General features: G+C 39.2%; 1 pseudogene; it reads left to right on the top strand.

The window, feature by feature from the left end:
• Positions 1-910: 910 nt before the first annotated feature.
• On the top strand, positions 911-3,557 carry LOC135644732 (vacuolar protein sorting-associated protein 32 homolog 2-like; annotated as a pseudogene).
• Positions 3,558-7,936: the final 4,379 nt, after the last annotated feature.

The following is a 7,936-nucleotide window of genomic DNA, read 5'->3' as shown; positions in this document are numbered from 1 at the left end:
TATTTCTGTTCCTACCCGGATGGAGTCAACTCTCACCACCTTAGAGGAATTACGAGAAAGACTACCAGAGACATTATTCTGCTCAAAAGTTTATTGCTTGTTGTCATCATAAATGCTAAGGGATAATAGTGGGTTTCTCTTCCATACCAGTTCCCCCCCCCCCCCCCCCCCCCCCCCTTTTTTTTTTTTACAAGATTCTGATTGAGAAATAGATGTTTCATTGTTAATTAAACAAAATAGATTTATAAGAGTTGACTAATCTAAAACACATGAACCTAACTCACTTTAGTTTGTCAATTTAAGATTTTATTTAATCTGATAATGCTAATTTATTCGATTCTTATTGCAGTCTCCATCACTCACATTTTACTAAAAGAAGATTGACTAATCTTCTCGTAAGTGGTCAACTGTTCCCTAAAAAAAAACAAAGGAAAAAGAAAAAGGGGACAGTTTTATCTCCACAGTGAAAAGTCAGATGCACATTACAGATCACCCACATCTCTTTGATTCAAGAGAACTTGCTCAGGTCTATGAATTCATCAGCACTTGGACGTAGTAATATCCAATTATTTGTTAATTTGTGTACTGTTGCAAGGTCCGAAGAATATCATCGTTAGATCGATGCCCCTACTGAATACCTGCATGTATTAAGATGGTAGGTAAGCTAAACAAGTTGACTTGGCCATGGAAGTTAAACCTGCACAATCATTATGCCTATTAGAAGCAGACATATTTCATCATATATTATATAGCTTTGTTTTATATATTATCATCACCATCAAGTTTGAATTTCAACATTTGATGTTTTTACTATTTTTCAAAAATCAAAATATACTACTTAAACGTCAGAAACACAAAAAAAATCTATGTAGATCTGAGTACAGAAAAAGGATACTAGTGAGAGGGCCACTCCACTCTCCAAAACGGTGCGGATCACTTCAACATTTGATTCTTCTTCAGCAATTTGAGTTCATAATGACAACAGCAGTTAGTCCGTTTTTTACGATTTTTTTTCCGTCGGCTGTCTCACAATCCGCTCCCAATCCACGATCTCCTAGTCCGCTCGCTGCTGTTGGCGGATTTGCTGCCGTCGGGGATTATTTTGGCCACCCTTTCCCTGTTTCCTCTCTGCGCCCTCTCCCCTGTCGTCGACGGTTTCGCGTCGGTTTCCCACCACCGTTCACTCAGAGCCTTCCCTGTTTCCTATCCTGCCACCTCCCCTGCCTCCTATAGTTGACGTCGTTCCCTCACGACGGCTGTCGATTCTCGCCGTCATTCCCCCACGCCCATGTCCTCCACCCCTCCTGCTCTTGTGCTCCAACCCCAACCAAGACGTGCCCCGTGAGCGCAGGTCCTGGGCGGCGATCACCTTGCCGTGAAGAGCCATTGGATTACAGTAGCACATGTGCTGCAGGTCCTGGGCGGCGGTCACATCGCCGTGGAGAGCCATTGGGTTGCGACCATGTGCTGTTGCAACCAGGTAGGTGTGGCTTTTGTTAGGCGATGCCACTGCGCCATGAGAGCAAGAAAACAGGAGACAAACAAGGAGAGCAAGCACACTTTACCTGGTTGGGGATTCGGGTGGGTTGATGAGGGTGCAAGCCTTCCTGAAGGGGGAGGTGATGGTGCGAACCCAAGAACCCATTGCTGAAAGCGCAAGGAGCATTCAAATACCTTGGCTATGATGGAAGAACTCCATGAGGTAATTCTGGTTTCCTTTTTTCGATTTTGGGTTGTGATATGTGAAGGAAGATCTCATATGTAATATGGAATTCTATGTTCTCATGTACTTTTACATCTGCCGATCAGAGGATGGTTTTTTGTATTATAGAAGTTCCATCATTTGTGTTCTCAACTTTTTTAAATTTACAGATCTATATATGAGACTCATAACAAAGTTATCTTCTTGTGTTTTCAACTTTTTTGGATTTATACATTTGATGACACCAAGAATGTTGTCATATTAGAATGGTGCACATCTGGTTATTTAATGCAACATATAAAGTAATGACTGTATATAGCACACTGATACTTCATCCCTTGGTGTTTTATATAATTCAGAAACTCAGAAATGCCAGAGAAAAGGGAGCAATTTCTTAGGAAGAAGATGGCTGCTGAGGTTGAGAAAGCTAAGGAGTTCACCAGAGCAAACAACAAGAGAGGTGAGCATTTATGATGCTGATGGTGTTAGTTGGTCGAATGTTCTATCTACATATGGCTTTTCATGATACCAAAACTATGTCATAAATGTTTCTAAGAGAAAAAAATTGTCTCACAGGTCCCATAAGGATATGATATATGTAACATGTTTTTTTCTTTTTCTATAGAAACTCATTCATATCTGTTATGCAAGTGCAATCTGATAGCTATTTCTGTGTCTTCTGCGTCTGAGAAACCCAGGGTGCAAAGGATGGCTGTCGTTAGTTGTTTACCAAACACATCTTGGGATCAATCCTTGTTTCACTGTTGGTTATCAAGATTAAAATATTAGGATATGTTGATATTGCCTTTTTTTGTAAATTTGAGTTTATTTTATCTTATACCAATTGCAGCTGCTATACAATGCTTGAAGACTTCATGAGCAAGAAGTTGACAGGCTTGGGAACTACCAATTGCAGATTCATGATCAGGTTTCTTTTAGTTAAAGATGGTATTCACTGAGGATGTGCCTCGGAATCAAGTAGTTAATTTTGGGGTTTGGTTATTTCTCAGATTATATTGTTGGAAGTTGCAAAATCTACAACAGAGACTGTTGATGCATTAAGAACTGGAACAGCAGCTACGAAGGCTATACTGAAAGATAGGTGAGTAGATCATTTTTTAAGTTCAACTGGACATTGCATATGGTTTTATTCTGGACTTTTGTCTCATTCATTATTGCTTTGGTAGATAGGAGCATGTCTTATCTGTGCTGTTAGGGTTGCACATAACAATTTAATACTTGAACAATCACCTATTGAGCTTGCAGACATGCTGTATGATGGAATGTCCAAATCGTGAATCATGTTCGATTTGTTCATTCCTTGTCCTGCTCTGCGCTGAAGCTTGTAATTCTTATTTGTTACCTTTTAGAAGAGATATGTTACTAATAGATTCTGCTTTGCTTTCTGTTACAGTAATATTGATGATATGCACAAGACAATGGACGAAATCAATGAGCAGACACAGGAAATGAAACAAATTCAGGAAGCTTTGCCTGCTCCTGTTGGGGCAGCAGCTGTTTTTGATGAAGTGTTAATCCTTAGAACTATTTCAATTTTCTTCTTGATAGCTGTTTTCCTGCATGTTGATAAATAAGTCATGTTGAATTTTCAGGAAGAATCGGAAGCAAAAGAACTTGAAGATAATATAGGTAAAATTTAAAATCTTTTTTTATCATATGATTTCATATTTATATTTATATATCTAATTTTTATTATTTGCTCCACGCAACCATCTAACTTTGAGAGAAGCACTAGCAGGAATTGTTTTGTAATTTTTTTTTGATATTGTGCTACTCAAAACTTTAAAAAAAAGTTCTTTATTTGCATCTGTATATGACATTGGATGTACTTGAATACTAATACTATGATTTTTTTTTTATAAATTGATATGATTAATGAAAGAATGTTGTGTTCCATTTTTTGATTTGTGAGCTACTATTGTGGTTTGCATATCACAGTAATCTGTGTACTATTAGAGTTGTCTTTCATTGGATAAATGTATCTATTTATGTACTAGAATAATAGCAGAAATATATAAATTATTACTGTGATTATCCTCTTCATGATAAAAATATTTATTATTATAATTAAATATTCAGAATAATAAATAAGCTACTACTATGGTTGTCATTTACAGGCTAAAGGTACCTATTACTGTAGTCAAATAATTATAGTAATAGCTAAACTATTATTGGGGTTGTCTTTGCAGGTAAAAGTATGTAGTTGAATAATTATCATAATAGATTAATTATTAGTATGGTTGTCCTAAGAATAAAAATATCTATTACTAGAGTTGAAAAATCATGATAATAGCTAAATTATCACTCTGATTTTCCTTTGCATGATAAAAGTATATTGTGGAACCACAATGATATATGAACTGTTAACGTCCTTTTCATTCGTACGGAAAAAGCATCTTGCTGTGGATGAATCACCGCAGTAATATATAGACCTTTACTTGCGGTTGTACAAATCACAATTATATCTTTTCGTGATGGCACCTATTACCACGGTTTCTAACCATACAAATAGAGCTTGCTGCAGTTAAAACTGCAAAGATATATAAATAAAAATCATAGCTAAAAGTATAATTTGTTGCGCCATATAAAACGTCACCCTCTCTTGTATGATACGCAACATCCCATTATTCCTGTTCGATGAAAATTATGATAACAAAATACTATAATACAATTAAAAGAGAATATTTTCAAATAAAAAATAATAATTTTAAACAAAACAAAAAACATCTATAAAATACTGTCTAGTGCACATTCTTTGTTTCATTAACCATGATCCTCTTTATAGAAACTAATGATAACTATCTCATCATCTCATGTCATTAAGTTAATTATTGAAACTACCCTCCTTGAAAATAATTTCTTATATCATAGTCTAAGAAATACTATTTATAACATTGTTAGGATTACCTAGATATGGTAACTATATAAGATAATTATCTATGAATCAATTCTAACATTTTTCTTTAATTCATAGTTACATATATCAATTTGAGACATAAAATAAATATACTTATAAAACAGAAGTGACTTAGTGAGAATATCTACTACATAAAATGAATATGCTATAACACTAAGTATTGTAGTTCCACTTACTAAAAGATCACAAATGAAATGATAGTGTATCTCTATATATTTTATTTTTTTCATTAAAAGATTGGATTCTTTTTTATTATAATTGTAGTTTTGTTATCATAAAATATTTTAGTTACTTCTTTTTGTTTTTGATGAAGATCTCTAAGAAGCTTTCTAAGTCATATTGCTTGACAAGCTGATGATGTTGCAGCAATATATTTTTCTTTTGATTTCAATGTCGATAACATAGCTATTGCTTGCATCTTTGAACCCTAATATATAACACCTGATCCGAAATTGAAAATATTATTTGAAGTTGTTGAATCTCGGATTTTGATGATGAAGTCAATTATCATTTGGTTATCTAATCCAAATGTGGAGATTGTTAGGATCGAGAGCACTAAGAGGGGGGGGGGGGTGAATTAGTGCAGCGGAAATCTTATAGCGATTAAAAACGAAAGCTGCGTTCGTTCGATAAAAGATTATTATGATGCAAAAGCCGATTTACAGTTTGTATCTAAGTGCAGTTTGCGCAGTTTGCATCTAAATGCAGTTTTGCGTCTAAATGCAGTTTGCGTCTAAATGCAGATTGCGTCTAAGCGCAGTTTGCATCTAGGCGCAGTTTGCGTCTAAGCGCAGATTGCGTCTAAGCGCAGTTTGCGTCTAAACACAATTTGCGTCTAAACACTGTTTGCGTCTAAGCGCAGTTTGCGTCTAAACACAGTTTGTGTCTAAGCGCAGTTGGCGTTTAAGCGTAGTTGGTGTCTAAGCGCAGTTTACGTCTAAACGCAGTTTGCGTCTAAACACAGTTTACGTCTAAACACAGTTTACGTCTAAACGCAGTTTGCGTCTAAACGCAGTTGGCGTCTAAGCGCAGATGATAGTTTGCAGTTATAAATGGAATCAAGACGTAAACGTAAACTACACAGAAACTCGTTCGTAAAAGCGCAGAAGACAGTTTGCAATTATAAATGGAATCAAGACGTAAACGTAAACTGCAATGTAAAGATCGTACGAAAACACCTTTTTATGTCTGAATGCAGATTCAGAAAGATTAGAACTTAGAAACTTGTTCGTAAAAGCGCAGAGAGCAGTGGCTATGTAGGAGGTTTGCAGTAATGATAAAGTGCTCAAAATAAACGCAAACCAGAGATTTAGAGTGGTTCGGTCAGTCTTGACCTACTCCACTTTTGGCTTCCTCCACCGGCGAGGTCACCGACGTCAATTAGAGGCCTTCCTTCAATAGGCGAAGGCCAACTGCCCTTTTACAGTTTCTCTCCTTTTGACGGGCTCAGGAGACAACCCTTACAGATCCTTTCTCTCCTCTCTTTACAACTCAAGACTTGAAGAACAGAAAAGAGGAGAACTTTAGGACTTTACACAAATTTGAGCTCTTAGAGTCACTGAAAAGATCAAGAATTCGGTGTGGATCTGTATCTTTTCAGTGCTGAATGGGTGGGGTATTTATAGGCCCCAACCCAATTCAAATTTGGAGCTCAAAACGATCAAATCCCGGAATTCCGGGATCAGGCGGTTGCACCTCTTGACTAGAGAGGTTGCACCGCCTGGCAGAGCTCGAAGACTGAGCCCAGGCGGTGCCACCTCTTGACTGAGGCGGTTGCACCTCTCTGCCAGAGCTCGAAGACCGAGCTCAGGCGGTGCCACCTCTCTGTCAGGGAGGTTGCACCGCCCAGTCTTGCTCGAAGACTGAGCTCAGGCGGTGCCACCTCCTGGCTGGGGAGGTTGCACCGCCCAGTCTCGCTGGGAGGCTTAGCCCAGGCGGTGCCACCTCCTGGCCTAGGCTGTTGCACCTCCTGGTGCAATCAGGGTCCGAATGGTTAGTTCCATTCGGCCCAATTTCAGTCTTTCAGGGGCCCAATTGCCCCAAGATTAAGCCAATGGGATCACCTCCCATTTTTCAACTTAATCAATGTGCTAACTACGATTAAATCTAAGACAATTTCTGCAGCTTTGCTTCGGTGCGTCAATCGCTTCTTCCGGCGAGTTTCCGGCGAACTTCCGTCGATCATCCGATGAACCCTCGGTGATGCTCCTGCGGACTTCCGGCAAACTCCTGGACTTTGCGACGATCCACTTGGCAAGTTCCGACGAGCTTCGCTTGGCAAGCTTCTGGACTTCTCGGATCTGTTCTCGCAGAACCTCCGACGACCGTCCGAACTTCCGTCGAGCTCTCGAACTTCCAATGTGATCATGAACTTGACTCCAGCGCAACTCCTGCTGCTTGTCTAACTTTCATCGTAGTTAATCCTGCACACTTAAAACAAAAACTTCGATCGAGATAATTAATCCTAAGCAATTAACCAAGTTGTCCGGCATGTCATTGGTCCCTCGACGCTTCGTCTGATTCTTCGGCGCATCGTCCTCTCCTGCGGCCTATTGCCCAATCGGCCAGTTGACTCCGCAACTCCGATATCCTTGGCACAATAACCGCTCTTCTTGGCCCGATGCCCGAGTCCACTGCCCGAAGCCTTCTGTCGATACGTCAACTGATCTACTGGCCCGACGTCCAATCTTCTGACATGTTCCTCCGGCACAACATGATTTGCATGCTTTAATTGTCTCATCCTGATCAAAGCTGTTGGGCTGATGGCCCATATTCAGCCCATATGGGCTTTATCAGCCCACAGCCCACACCCCCTCTTAACCTAACCCTAATTAAGATTAGGGAGGTGTGGTGGCTGCGTTTTAGAGGTAGATTAAAGCTATAAAAAGGCAGCAACGAGGTAGATCTTTGAAGCCACGGGATTCCAAAGAGAAGAAGGAGATCAAGGCAGAAAAGGAAGAGAAAGAAAGGGAAGAAGACAAGGACAACGCAGAGAGACTGTTCACAATCATCTAGCAGTGTTCTCATCTCAGGTTAGATCAAATCTACAGTAGACTCTTGCTGTGATTACTTGGGGAGGTTTTAGATATTGTGGGCAGTGACGTGATCCTTGTATCCCAGTTATTCTCTTGTGGTTGTTGCTAGGGTTTTGGGCAAGAGATTGAGATTTGTATATTCATTATTCTCATAGTGGATTATCTCTAGTTTGCCCCGTGGTTTTTACCCTTCACATTGAAGGGGTTTTCCACGTATATCTTGGTGTTCTGTTTGATTGTGTTTCCATTTTATTCCGCTGC

Source organism: Musa acuminata, chromosome BXJ3-8 (genome assembly GCF_036884655.1).
Source record: "Musa acuminata AAA Group cultivar baxijiao chromosome BXJ3-8, Cavendish_Baxijiao_AAA, whole genome shotgun sequence".
Classification (NCBI taxonomy): Eukaryota; Viridiplantae; Streptophyta; class Magnoliopsida; order Zingiberales; family Musaceae; genus Musa; species Musa acuminata.
This window is presented reverse-complemented; position numbering and strand designations above follow the sequence as displayed.